General features: G+C 21.9%; 1 long non-coding RNA gene across 1 annotated transcript; it reads left to right on the top strand.

Moving 5' to 3' along the window:
• The first annotated feature begins 295 nt into the window (after window positions 1-295).
• Window positions 296-15,552, top strand: LOC122513107. Its single transcript, XR_006302688.1, has 4 exons — window positions 296-446; window positions 2,774-2,959; window positions 5,539-5,921; window positions 14,862-15,552. It is a non-coding gene; the product is annotated as an uncharacterized LOC122513107 (long non-coding RNA).
• Window positions 15,553-15,566: the final 14 nt, after the last annotated feature.

Genomic DNA, 15,566 nt, shown 5'->3' with positions numbered 1-15,566 from the left:
GTAAAAAAGGTAAAAAGATGAGAGAAGTTAAATAAAAATAAAACTTTTGTTACATAGGCGTTGACTAGATATTAATATAACGTGTGTATTCTTTTTGTTTTTTTCTAGTGAGAAGACATCGGTTGGTGAAGCTATGTGATGTTCACACAAATATATATATATATATATATATATATATATATATATATATATATATATATATATATATATATATAAATCGCTCACTGTCGTTGACGACATGGGATACTAATCGTTCATTCAACGATCGTCGATCGGAGTCTATATTCACCGCCTCGATCTTTGGAGGATATTATATTTTCTGCAGATACCATTACCACGCTGTCACGGTGGTCCTGCATAGCAGTTTTTGCCCTCGATACTCGCAGGATACTCAGGATCACTGGCTCGTAATGCCTTCCCTTTCGAAAATTATTGATCAGTCAACGGTGAGCCCGGCCATCCAGAATTCTAATTTTTTCCAAAAAATTTTTCTCTTCTTTTCCCTTATTTTGGAAAATTTTTAACAATTTCTACTTTTATTGTCTTTCATTCTCTCTATCAAGTCTTTTTAACGACGCTTTAGTTTTCATCTTTTTCGTTGAAAAGCAACTTGGTAGCGATATTCTCTATCACTGAATTACTTTTTCTTTCTCCAAGTATTTACTTTTTTTTAATAAATTTCTTCAAATTTTTCAACAAATTTGAAACAATTTTTTGTCTATTTTTATATTATTTTATTGTAAAAGCATTTACTTTTATTAATTAATTTTTAAAAATTTGATTTGAAAAATTTTTTTTTTTTATATTCGCAGGTTTGGCACTTATCTATTAAAACCTACTATATATTCTACTTTTTTTACGATTAGCTACTATTTGGATACTTTTTTTAAGTTTGTGACACTAAAAGCTACTTTTATCTTTTCTTTTTATTTGAAAATTTGCACAAATTTAAATCTGATAATAATTGAAATAAAAGAATATTATTCTCCAAAATTTTAATAAAATTCTTTGAAACAATTCAAAATTTCAAAAATTTTTTGAAAATTAATTATTTTTAAAACGAGAATTCAATTATTTTTAACAATAATAAAATTCTTCTAAAAGAATTCAATTTTTTAACAATAATTTAATAAACTTTGATAATAAAATAATGAATTACAAATTTTTAACAAAATCGATTATTTAAAAAAAATTCAATAAAACAATTCAAATAATTTCAAAAGTTTTAAAGAAATGTTTGGGAATTTAATTATTTTTAAAATTGTTGATAAAATTCTCATTCAATTTTAAGAAATAATCAATTATTTTAGATTAAAATTGAATATTAAAAATGCGTTATAATATGAATTTTTTGAAATAGATAAATTTCAAAAAGCTTTTAAATTAAAATTATTAAAAATCTTAGTTCCAGGGAGAAAATAAATAAGTAAAATATATTTATTGAACAAAAATTATTCCAGTAAAAATAATTTAATTTAGAAATTATAAAAAAACAAATCTTTTGGAAAATTTTAGTTCAATTTTTTTGAATATAGGGAAATTCTCTTAAGAATTAAAAATGTTTTATTTAAATTTCGAATTAATTGGAAATTTTGTCAAAATTAATTAAAATAAATTTTATTTGAAAAAATTTTATTTTTTTACTTTCAAAAATTATTTTTATAAATAAACGAATGTTTGAAGAATTCTAACTAAAAATTTGTAAAATAATAAAATTAGATTAAAATTTAGAATTTAAGTTATTATCAGGATATGGAAAACAGTGAATATTTTTTATCGATATCAGGTAAATGTCACAGAATTACAGAATCAAATTTTTGTAATTTTTTTGAATCGACTAAAACGAGTTTTTTAGTCGTCAAATTTATTTTTTCGATAGCCACTTTTTTATTACATTTTTCAGTCTCAAAGCTACTTTTTGCTACTTTTTTAAAATTAATTATTGAGTGCGAAGCCTGTATTCGTATTATTTTATTGTAAAAACTTTGCTTTTTTAAATATTTTTTTTGTTTCGTAATTTTTTAATTAATACCTATAAAGTTAAAATTTTACTTTTTTATACTCTAATAAATAAAGAATATTTTATTTCGAACGTTCAAAACAATATTTTTGTTACTTCTGTTAATATTGAATTTTATTGCGAAATATTGTTCTTTAAAAAAAATTAATTTTTTAATAAGTGAATGTACATGTATATAAGTGAACGTTAAAAACTTTTAACATGGAAACTATTTTTATCACAAATATTTCAGTTCGGAATATTTGTTCTCAATTATTTTAGTTTTAATCATTTTTTCTCGTTATAATTATGATTAACATTTTTTTCGACAATTTTTTCAATATTCATCTGTCTATTTCAATCACTTAACAATATATTCGTTTTGAATTTCATTTATTTATAATTGAAAACATATGTTTACATTATATTCAAATTGAATTAAATTTCAATTATAAATTAAAATTAAGACAATTATTTTTATTTATTAAATAAAATTTTCCTTTAAGTAAATGTTCTATTCTATTCGCGGTCTTATTGGACCGTGAAAAAAAGAATAAATATTAATAAAGTATTATCAAATTTAAAATTTTCGCAAGAGCTTTTAAAAAGGATGCTTTGACAAAAAGAAGATTTTTGGCAAACGAAAAAAAATGTTGTATATGGATTTGAAAAATGTAACGGGAAAAGAGTGTAGAATTTTTGTTCCCTTTTTGTTTTCGAGGGAAGATCAACTGTCCTAGCTTTGAAATTTATCGAATATATCAAATATCGTAGGCTCAACACCTGACTGCTAGCAGTTCCGACCAGGACACAGGAAGAGGAAGTCAAGTACACATATTCCGGACACATTGGTTCTTTCTAACCGGTGGTGGATGTAACCGGCTCGGGATCAAGTTCTCTCTCTCAATTCGTATCCAGTCGAATCGTCCGCCGAACGGTATACACGAAAAAAAAGAGAAGGTAGTATTACCTATATTATAACTACGTATTAATCAAAATTTATAACAATTATATCAAAAAAATTATCATAAAAGAATTATTGAAAAAATTATTCAAAAATAAATTATTTAAATTAATTTTTTCAAAACTTATTAATGTTTATACAAATTTTTTTAAAAATAATTTTGTTTGTTATTAAATATATTTCAAAATTGTTAATATGATTTAAAAAGTAATTATAATAATTGAATGGTGAAATTTGAGAAGGACTGACATATATAAGTCGTAGGAATTATTTTCACTATCGATTGAGACTTACGCTTTTTCAAGTTGAGTTCTTTTCGGTATTCACGATTTAATTATTTTTAAAAAAAATTTTTGTACACTTATAAGAATAATAAGCTAGAGATATTATTGTTACTACTATTTTTATTATTTAAATATTTATTATTAAAATAATAAAAAAAGGTTTATTTTGTTTAAAAAATCTGTTTTTTAACTTTTATAAAAAATTTGTACAATTTTTGTTTATAGTTTATTTCATTATTAAAATAATAATAATAATAATAAAAATATTATTATTATTATTGTTAAAATGATAATTTTATTTTTATTTTAATCAGTAAAAAATAATAAAAAAATAATAAGTATTATTATGACTAAAGAATAAATTGATTAGATATAAATAATTTTATTGTCTTAAAAGTGAAAAATTTTGATATGCACCTTTAGATTGTTCTCGAAATTGTACGTGTGTATGTTACTGATCCACTTCTCCCACAAGTTTTACATCATATACATGACGAATATAAAAATATAAGGCACTTTTCGTCTGGAAAGAATAAAGGGTATCTTCTTACATTTCCAACCGATTGATTCTTTGGTATTTACGCAGTACCCCAAAGAAAACTTTTTAGTCTCCCTCATTTTTTTTCCTAATGAGCAAAAAATAATTGTTTAACGGTCATTTGAAGAATTTATTAAACAAGAGATTTTTTTTCTTTCAATTATCTGTTTATGAACTTTTGTATTTGTAAACTTTTATGTTAATATTTTTTCAACAATATTAATAATTTATACAATAAATATTTTGACATTTACAGAAAGATTTTCAAGAATATCTAAAAATGAAATTTTTTAATTTTTGAAAAAATCGATTTTTGCATTTTTTGAAAAACTTATTTCTTTATTAAAATTTTTATTAATTATTGTCAAAAATTATACCTATTCCTGGCACGAAACGAATCGATTAATGTTTTTTTTTTATAATTTTTGTAACTTTTATAATTTTCAATCTGCAATAATTTAAATCTTAGCATAGAATTATTATTAAAATTTTTAATAAAAAGTGAATTGTTTCAAAGAATTTTCTTAAAATTTTGCAAAATAATTATAAATTCTTTTGAAGAAATTTTATTAAAATAGTATTGAAAATAAATGAATTCTTATAAAGAATATTATCAAAATTTTTAGCAAATAATTTTAATTTCTAGGAAGAATTTTATTAAAATTTTTAAAACTAATTGAATTTTTGTGAGAAATTTTATTATAATTGTATTGAAAATAATTTAATTCCTACTTAGAAGAATTTTATATATTTATAAAAATATTTTAAATTTGTTCTTAACAATGTTATCAAAAGTTTTTAAAATAATTGATTTCCTGAAAAGAATTTGATTAGAATTTTGAAAATATGTAATTGAATTGCGTTGCGAAGAATTGAGTATTATAATTTATGAAAAGAATTGACTTGCTTCGAAGCATTTTACACCAATTTTTGATAATAATTAAATTCTTTCGAAGAATTTAATAAAAATTGTATTTTTCATTTTTGTTAATTCTTACAAAAAATTTTATTACAATTTTTGAGAAGAATTTTAAGGTTTAGGAAAATATTTGAATTTCTGAGAAGAATTTTATAATTTATGAAAATATAATTGATTTTATGTGAAACATTTTTTAAAAATTTTTGAAAATACTTGAACTTCTTCAAGAAATTTTATTTAAATTGTATAAAAAATAATTGAATTCTCGCAAAGAATTTTATTATTATTTATGAAAATAATTGATTTTTTCCTAAGAATTTTATAATTTATTAAATTAATTGAATTGTTTCGAAGAATTTTATACAAATTTTTGAAAACAATTAAATTCTTTCGAGAAATTTAATAAAAATTGTATTTTTCATTTTTGTTAATTCTTATAATGAACTTTATAAAAACTTTTAAAAAAATGTATTTCTTATAAAAAATTTTTAAAAATAATTGAATTCTTATAGAAAATTTTATCAAAATTTTTGAAATTAATTGAATTTTCGTGAGAAATATTAAAATTTCTGAAACTAATTCAATGCTCATAAAGAAATTTATTAAAATTTTTTAAAATATGTAATTAAATTCTTTCGAAATTTTCATTTTAATTATGTTAAATCAAAATCAGTTTTTATTTTTCGTAAGAATTGTTCGAAAATGTATTTAAAAAAAGAATGAAATGTATTTAAATTAAAAAGAAAAGAATTGAAATTGTTAAAAAAAAGAATTCATCATAATAGAAACAATGTTTTGAGAAGAAATTATTAGCAGTAAAATTTCTTTTCACAGAACTGACAATATGGAAAAAGAGGGAAAAAAGTAATCATCGCACCAGTTAAAATGAAAAGTATCCGAGAAGATGTTCAGAGAACGATTTGCAACACCTGTGTTTGCTTACACCTGAAAGTACGAGAGCGAAAGATAGAATCAAGCAGGCATAATAAATTGTGTAAACACCATGACTATGGATCCACTGACAAGGACGAGAAATATATTCAATGAATTGTTGTATGTGCTCTGAAAAACGTATAATATGATTGAGTGATTGGCTTGCACGATGAGATGACAGTGTCCGTATTGTCCGTGGTTAAGGTCCCGCTACTCATCTAAGTGATTGCTGTTGGGATAATCTTGCACGTGATAAATGAAGACTTTATTACAACAACACACAAGTGAGTCCAGTCCTCATTCAAACGTCATAGAGACCGCAAGGACCCCCTAAATTACATAGATTCAATTCATCCCTAAAATTGATACGCGTGCCATCGAAATCCAAAATCAGATAGTATCTTTTGATCTCGCCTATACTGGTAACTTTTTATTTTTTTATCACCGTATTATTTATTAACTACATAAACTATTTACAATTACACTCGAAAACTTTCTTTTTCAAATTTAATCAAATTAATTACTTCTTCAGTAATAAAATTCTGAAGAGGGGACTGGATCCAGTTATACGAAACGTCAATTATTTCTAAATAATTTAAATTCCGAAAATTGAAAAATTTATTATGTTTTGAAAAATATAATTCTTGGAAAATACGATTATATTTCAAAACAACTTTTAAAAGAAATAAAATTAAATTCGTTCAAATATAAAATCAATTTCAATGAAATGTAACAAAAAATTTAATTGCTTTAAAATTATTTTCCAGAATACAATTTCTCTAATTTTATTTTTCAATTTCTACATTAAATTATTCAAAACTTCAACAATAATTTTTGTTGAACAAATATTTAAATACTTATTGTTATTTATTTTAATTGAAATTTCAAATAATTTCAATGTAAAAATTTTGGAAATTTAATTATTTCTAAAAATTGCAACTGCAATTTTATCAAAACTCATTTATTTTTCAGAATTTTTGAATAAAAATATTCAAAACTTTAATAATGTAAAAGAAAAATAATCTATTAATAATTTTTTAAATTAAACATTTAAACATTGTTATAATTTTACGGTGATTAAAATGTTAAAAAGATGTCAATTTAAAAACCTTTTAAAATTTAATTACCTTAGAATTCCTGTTATAACCCTTCTAATGTTATTCAAAAGAGTTTAAAAAATTTTAACTGAAATTCTTTTTTAAATCAATTTTTTTTTGGAATTCAAAGATAATCGAATTATTTAAATAAAAAAGTTTTTGTGAAAATTTTCAAAATTTTTGTTCCAATTCTTCAAAAAATAGAAGAATATTAATATATAACTAGCAAAGTCCTATGCGCGTGAATGATTTAAAGAATTATCACGGTAGCAATCTGCCTACCTGCTTTCCACAGAAAAAATTTAATAATTTCAATTTATATTCTTGCATGTTTACAATAGTTATGATTTTTAAAAAAATCTCGGTATTTCAACTATATTATCATTTCCACGCCTCAGAAGCCATTTAAAAAAATTGCAAGAAGATCGAAGGCGGGGAAAGCAGTGATTTTTATTTTTTGTCACGGATTTTTCAGAAATCCTAAAATATAAAATAAATCAAAATCACTGCTTTCCCCGCCTTCGATCTTCTTGCAAATTTTTTTAATGACTTTTAACATTAAAATAAATAATTAGCAAACGAAAAAAATTGCTTCCAAGGGGTGGAAATTATAATTTAGTTCAGGCCTGCACAAATGTGTGGCTCGCGAGCAAGAGGCTGAGAGAGAAATTCCCCCTCCATGCGGGCGCTCTGCCTGCTTCACTACGCCTGCCAAGGCAGAGCGCCCGCATGGAGGGGGAATTTCTCTCTCAGCCTCTTGCTCGCGAGCCACACATTTGTGCAGGCCTGATTTAGTTCAAATACCGAGATTTTTAGAAAATCCTCGAAAAATCAAAATTACTACTTTTCTTGCCTTGGATCCTTTTGCGATTTTTTAATGGCTTCTGTTATTAAAATAAATATAATTACCAAGTGAAAAAACATGCCTCTACTCAACTCAAGTTTTAAATGTAATTTTTATACATGTAATTTTCTCATGAAATCCCTCAAACATTTTTTAAGCTCATATAAATGTAATAAAATTCAAACTCAAAAGATTTAAATTATAATTTCTGCAAATATTTTAATTTTTATTCTTATGTTTCTAATAATGGTTGGGGTACAGTTTTTCTAAATCGTATTTTCTAAAATTTTTTTTTCTAATAAAGGTGAATTTCTAAAAAACTTTTTTCTAATAAAGGTGATTTTGAAATTTTCTGTCTTCTAATAAAGCTAATTTTCTAAAAATTTATTTTTCTAATAAAGGTAATTTTCAAAATTTTTCTTTTTTCTAACAATATTCTATTTTTGTAATCACGATCAATAAGTACATATGATTAAAAAATAAAATTTACGAAAGTTTGTTGATTCTTTAAAAAAATACTTGATATTTCGTTAAAAAATTATAATAAAAAATAGAAATTATACAAATTACTTAACAAAATTTTTAAATAATCTAGTTAAAAATCGTAATTAACAAATTATAGGGATTTTTTCCTTAAGGCGATGTCAAAGTCGATGCGATTTTCCCATTGAAGCTCAATGCAAAAATCCAATCCACTTTGACACCGCCTTAAAGATATATTTAAAATTTTCTAAAAGAATTTTTTATAAATATATTAACTTTGGAAATTTAAATGTAAAAATGATGCAAATTATTTTTTTTCAAAGAAGAATAGAATTTTGTTAACAAATTGTGATAAGAAATAGTAATTTTATAAAAAATTTTCTTCATTTTCAAAAATAAACTTATAATTTTGTAAACAGAATTGTAAGAAACAGAAAATTTAATCTTTATTTTTAAACAATTTTCTCATTTTTATCAAAATTATGGAATTTTATAAATTTTAGGAAAATAAACATTAGAAATTATAACTTTTTATAAAAACTTTTTTCAGAAAACAGATTTAATTAGAAATCGCCTTTTTAGACAAAAAGGTGTAGAAAATACTTTTTTTAAAAATAGTGTTAGCCTACCCTAATAATTGTTAGTATTCATCCGAAAAATATATTGAATACATTGAAATGTTGATAATTGAAGGAAAGACATTTTTAATAGAATTTATAAGTATTATTTTTCTGAATTAAATACAAAGTACCCGATTCTGCGTAACCGGAATGGCAAGAGTATCAAAAAATGTAAAAAATGCGGAATTTTTGTTGAAGTTTATTGAATTATCATTTTATAGGAGACTGAATTTACCAAAAGAAATAAAAATTCTAAAGATTTAATTAAAAAATACCATTTGAATCATAAAAAACATACTAAATATTTAAACTTCAAAATTTAAGTGTCTTTAATCAATTTATTTTTGTCAAACAAAAGTGGCAAATAAAATTCAGTTCACTTATTGAATAATATTGTAAAAAAATTGTTCGATGTTAGAATTTAAACTTTTTATCAATACCAAGTTTGAGAATTTCATTAAATTTATATATAGGAATTTACAAAATAATAGAGAATTCTTGAAAAAATTACATGTATTTGCCATTTTTAACATCAGTTGAATAGATCCACGGCTTGATCATTTTTCTTCAATTTGTAAAAAAATTTCTTTGCATCAAGTGGTTATCACACATATGGGAATACTCATAACCAAAATTTCTATCAATCAAAACATTAATTACTATAGAAAAACAAAAGACGACACTTTCTGTTCACGGAATAGCAAAGTATTATTATGTATTTTCAAAGCGAGAAAATAAAATTCTTTAAAATGTAAAATTTATTTTAGTGAAATTTGAGAAAATTTCCTATTTTTTTAATATTTTGAAATTATTTTCGGAAATATTCAGCTATTTTCAAAAAAATTTTAATTACGATTTTTTAAAAACCTTATTTTTTTAGAATTTCTACATAAAATTTTTCAAATTTATTAGAATTTTTAAAAATAATTGAATTTATTTCGAAATATTTCATCAAAATTGTATTGAAAATTTGAAAATAATTAAATTCCAGAGAAAATTTTGTTTATTTATAAAGATAATTGAATTCTTGACAACAGTTTTATCAAAATCTTTAAATACAATTGAATTCTTTCTAGAAATTTTATTAAAATTTTTTAAAATAATTGAATTTCTTCGAGGAATTAAAAATAAAATTGTATTGTAATAACTTAATTCTTACAAAGAATTTGATCAATTTATTATTTATTCTGAATAATTTGTGAAAATAATTCAATTCCTGCAAATAATTTTATTTAAATTTTTGAAATAATTAAATTATTTCGACAAATTTGAATAAAATATCATAAAAGAATTGAATTGCTTTAAAAAAATTAAAATTTAATTATATTAAAAAGAACTTAAATTTTATAAAGAATTTTGTCAAAAGATTTGAAAATAATTGAATTCTTTCGAAAAAAGTCTTTAGAATGTTTGGATAAAATTCAATTCTTTCGAGAAAGTTCATTAAAGTGTATTGAAAATAATTGAAATTCGAAGAAGAATTTTATTATTTATGAAAATAATTCAACTCCTGTGAATAATATTATTTAAACTTTTAAAATTATTGAATTATTTCTGAAAAATATAACTGCAATTTTTCCAATTAAGTCAATTATTTTTGTTAAATTATAATTATTTTACAATTTTTTAGTTACAATTCTTCAAAAAATACAAAATAATATTTAAAAATAATTTTTTAAAGTGAGAAAATAAAATGCTTTGGAATATAAAATTTATTTTCAAGAAATTTGAGAAAATTTCATTTTTTTTTCATGTTTTTCTAAATATTTTCGGGAATTCAACTATTTGTAAACAATTTTAATTACTATTTTTTAAAAACCTCTTCTTTCAGAATTTTTAAATTAAATTTTTCAAATTTCATTAATTTTTATTTAATAAATATTTGAATACTTATTGCTATTTATCTGTCCTCAAGAAATTTTGAAATTAAAATTTCAAAATACTCTCAATGTAAAACCTTTTAAAATATAATTATTTTTACAAATTAGAACTGCAATTATTTTTCTGATTCTTGTAATATTTTCTAAAATTTTAACTGAAACTCCTTTTCAAATCAATTCTTATTAGAATGTTCTACGAGAATTCATTTATTTAAATTTTATACAAAAGTAAGTGATAAAATTGTTGATTATTAAATATTATTTCTAAAAATTGCAACTGTAACTCTGCTTTCAAATTTTTTTTGTATTTTAAAATGAAAAAAAGAAAATTCTTAGACTTTTCAGATTTTCAATAGTTTGATATTTTTTTAATACTCAAAAATTAATTTATTTAATCAAAAATATTAAGATATTTTTAAGTTATAATAACTAGAATTATTTTTACGATTTCTACACGAGTCGTTCAAATAATTATTTTTTTTTGATTTACAAAAAATGTGTCCAAAATATTATATTTTTTAAAAAGTGAAGAATTTTCATTAAATTTCAAAAAGAAAATTTTTTAAACTAACATTGGTCGTAGTAGTTATGTTTATCTAAATAAATAAAATTACTATAATTTAATTTCAAGTGAATTTTTATTCAATTAAATGGTAAATCTATTAATTAAAAATTAAAAAGAATTTATAAGTGGATTTATAAAAAAAATTTGATCATTTTTATTTATTCATTCTTTCTGTGAATAAAAATGAGAACAAATGATTACTTTTTCAAAACACAAAGAAAAATTGCTTTAGAAAGAAAAATTAGTTTTCGTATTGTGAATGTGTCAATGAAAAACTTGTTCAATCGAAAGAAAATCCCAAAGAGTGTTACATAAAAGTGATGCTAATAAAAAAGAAAAAACGTGGCTTATTATTATTATTATTATTGTTATAGGTTCTGGATGCTTTTATTTGCGTTATGCGGTGGTCGAGTGGCACGCGCGCAGCCCTCTCTCTCTTGTGTAATTCAATCGGGTTATTTAGAGACAAAGAATATACATGAAACGAAGAAGAGGGATCTCCTTGATGCGAAGAGATACTCTTCTGTCTCTGTTCTTAATCCTCGAAAAACTGTTACAAATGAAACGGTAAACGTGTAAAATGCCAAGCTAATCTTGGCCATACAAGCACTCTTCAAATTATATATACAAAAATTTATTTTCATAGCCGTCCTCCTCCCCCTTTCTCTCTTTTTCTTCGACATGCAGATGCAAAAAGAAAGAGTAACCCTTTTTCAAGAAAAAAAGAAAAAGAAAAAAAAAGAATTGAAATTCGATACAAAAGATAGATATTTGAGTCATCTCGTATTTTCTTCACACGTGTTCGCAGTGAAATAAGCGGGGGAATTTTAATTATGCCGTTAAGTTAATTAATTACTTTAAATTGTTCGATATTCGGAATTTCAATATTTTTTCTTATTTATCTATTTTTATTTATTTATATTCAATGCAATTTTAATCAAAATTTCTCGAAAGAATTCCAACATTTTAAAAAAGATTTAATAAAATGCTGCATATGAATTCAATTATTTCCAAAAGTTTTAACCCTTTGAGGACCAAATTTTTTCTTAAAAAATCGCGATTTTTGATTTTTAAGCAAACTTTTCAGGAACAGTTATTGATGATTTTTATTTGAAGACCAGTGTATGTCATACGAAATTTTTCAGACTTTGTGAAAATTATTGTTTCAATATTCAGTTTTGAAAATTAGGAAATTTATACACGAGTTAATAAAAAAATGTTCATGTTGCCTAAAAGCAACACTGGTCCTCAAAGAGTTAATAATTTTCTTTTTGAAAGAATTCAATTATTTCCAAAAAAGCGATTATTTTCATAAACAAATAAAATTCTTCGAAACAATTCAATTATTTCTGTGAAATTAAATTATTTAAAATTTTTAAATAGAATTTTAATAAAATTTGTCCAAAGAATAACATTTTTTTTCAAAAATTTTAATGAAATTCTTCAAAACAATTCAACTATTTCTGAGGAATTCAATTATTGTCAATACAATTTTAATAAAATTTCTTGCAGATATTCAATTATTTTTTAAAATTCTAATAAAACTTTTTGCTTCAATTCAATTATTTTATAGAATACAATTTTAATAAAATTTCTTGCAGATATTCAATTATTTTTTAAAATTCTAATAAAACTTTTTGCTTCAATTCAATTATTTTATAGAACTCTTCGAAATAATTTAATTATTTTACACACAATTTTAATCAAAATTTCTCGAAAGAATTTCAATAGTTTTAAAAAGATTTAATAGTATTTTCCGCATAAATTCAATTATTTTGAAAAATTATAATAAAATTCTCCCAGATTTTGCTAGATATGTATGACCTAATTATTTTCATAGATTATAAATTTTTTTGAGAATTCAATTATTTTCAATACAACTTTAATAAAATTTCTGTAAAGAATTCAATGATTTTTAAAAATTATAATAAAATTCTTTGTTAAAGATTTAAATTATGTATAAAAAAAACTCATTCATTTTCAAAAGTTTTAAAAAGATTTAATAGAATTCTAAGAATAAATTCAAGTATGTATTCTCAAAAATTTTGATATTAGTCTTTTCGAATGTCTTGCAAATATTAAATTATTTTTTTAAATTTGAATAAAATTCTTTGCGTAAATTCAATTATTTTCAAAAGTTTAAATAAAATTGTTTAAAAAAATTCAATTTTTTCAAATAATTTTAATTAAATGAAGTAGAAGAAAGAAGGAAAGAATGGAGAATTTTCATTTAAATTCTGTGTAAGAATTAAATGACTTGAAATTTAAAATTATAAAATTTTAAAAAATTGTAACATTTAAAATAAAATAATTTTTAAATTTTTCTGGCAATAATACTGTATTACAAAACTTTTCCTCTAAATCTTAATTGGTAAAACATTAACAAATTTGAATATATGTAGAAAGAAAAAAATAATATGAATTTTTGAAAATTAATTTTTATTAATTCTGCATAGAAGAAGACATTAAAATAAATAAATTAAATTTATTTTTTAATTTTATTTTTTTGTGATTAAAATAGTTTATAGAAATGAAACTTGCGGTAAAAATGAATGTTTAAAAAATTTGGAACTTTCAAAAATTACTTACTAAAATAAAAAACAAAAATATAAATTAATATTTTAAGACCTTATAAATATTTTTTGAATACATGACCCAATATCTATATTAATAATCGTTGTATTCCGGTAATTTGTTCGTAGTTTGAAGTTATTCAAAAAATTTCTTTAATTTATTGAATATAAAATCGATTTTGTTCATAATTGTTGTAATTAATAATTTTACTATTAAAATTTTATAAAAATGATTGAAGAAATTTATTAGAGTTTTTTGTAAATAATTTAATTCTTCTTAAGAATTTCATTAAATTTCGTAAAAATAATGTAATTTTTTTTAATGATTTTAATTGTAAATTATGAAAATAATTGAAATCTACAACGAATTTTATCAAAAACCTTTTTAGAATAAAAATAATTTAATAATTGTTTCAAAAGAATTTTATCATAATTTTTGAAAATAATTGAATTTTTTGGTAGAAATTCATTAAGAATTTTGAAAATAATTGAATTCATGGAAAAATCTCATTCAAACGTTTAAAAATAATTAATATTTTATTTATTTAAATGTATAAACGGGCATGAAAAGCCCTTTATAAATAATACTAGAGAATAGAATAAAGAACTGTCATTATTTTTAAAAAAATATAATTGATATTTTTAGTTTGAGATTAATTATTGTAATTATTAAAATTGAATTCCTGAGAAGAATATTATTATTTATAAAAAAATTATTTAATTCTTGCGATGAATTTTACTACTTATAAATAATTGAATTGTTTCGAAGGATTTATTAAAATTTTAGAAAACAATTGGATTCTTTCGAAACATTTTATAACGAATTAAGAAAAAATTGAATTCTTTCCTGAAACTTTATTGAAAATAATTGAATTTTTGGAAAGATTTTACTATTTAAAAAAATAATTGAAACTTTAGGGATCTAAAAAGGAGTTTTTTTTAAATAATATTGTCTTATTGTTGCTTTTTTATTTTTTAAATTACGATTGTTGATTTTATTAAAAAAATTATAATCGAATTTTTTGTATTGGAATACTTGATCTATAAAAATAAAATCTATTAAAATTGAATCTATTTTTCTTTTCTAGAGGAACAGTGAGAGATGAAATATAATTTAATAGTTGATTTATAATAAAATTGAATCTATTTTTTTTTCTTTCAGGAACAGCGAGAGATGAGGGCAATGTTCTGAAGGGAAAGTTAAACGACATTGCAAGTTAAAAGAGAGGAGTCATAAATGAAAACTGTCTCCGAGTTGTGTGTGCTGCAAGCATTAATTTCGATGTCGAAGAGAGGTACACCAACCCCCAAGATGGCTGCTGCCGGGCGTATCGACGTTTAGCTTTTGCAGGGTTTCCCAGAGGTAAGCTCATCGGAAGTTGAGGGTCTTCCCTCCCCTAAAATTGCCCCTCCTTGTTCACTTCCACTCACTTCAAAACAAAGAAACACACGTAATTAAATTTCCCCCCTCTCTCTATCTCTCTCTCTTTCAACTTTATTTTTTTTTCTTTTTTTTTTCAAATTAATAGCCGGAACCATTTTGAGATTCACACTTTTCATCTCTCCATTTACACACATCTGCATCCCTTAACAGTATATTTTCTTTTCTTTTCTTTTCTTTCTTTGACCCTTGTCAATTCGAATTTTCAAGTTTACAATGAACGAAATTTGATAGCAACCCCAAATGCAATATATTGTTTCAAACCTTTGAAAAAATGACGAATCTTGTAATTGAATTCTTCGAAATTTATTTTCTTAGGTGTCCTTCTGTCATTTTTTGATTGGGAATATTTTTTAGCTTTATCACTAACTATAAATAATAGAAATTCGGATTTTAATAATTTCATTGTTGTTTTTATTTTGAAAA

Source organism: Leptopilina heterotoma, unplaced genomic scaffold (assembly GCF_015476425.1).
Source record: "Leptopilina heterotoma isolate Lh14 unplaced genomic scaffold, ASM1547642v1 Lhet_134, whole genome shotgun sequence".
NCBI classification, from domain to species: Eukaryota; Metazoa; Arthropoda; class Insecta; order Hymenoptera; family Figitidae; genus Leptopilina; species Leptopilina heterotoma.
Note: the sequence above shows the minus strand (reverse complement) of the source record. Positions and strands in the feature narration are given on the sequence as shown.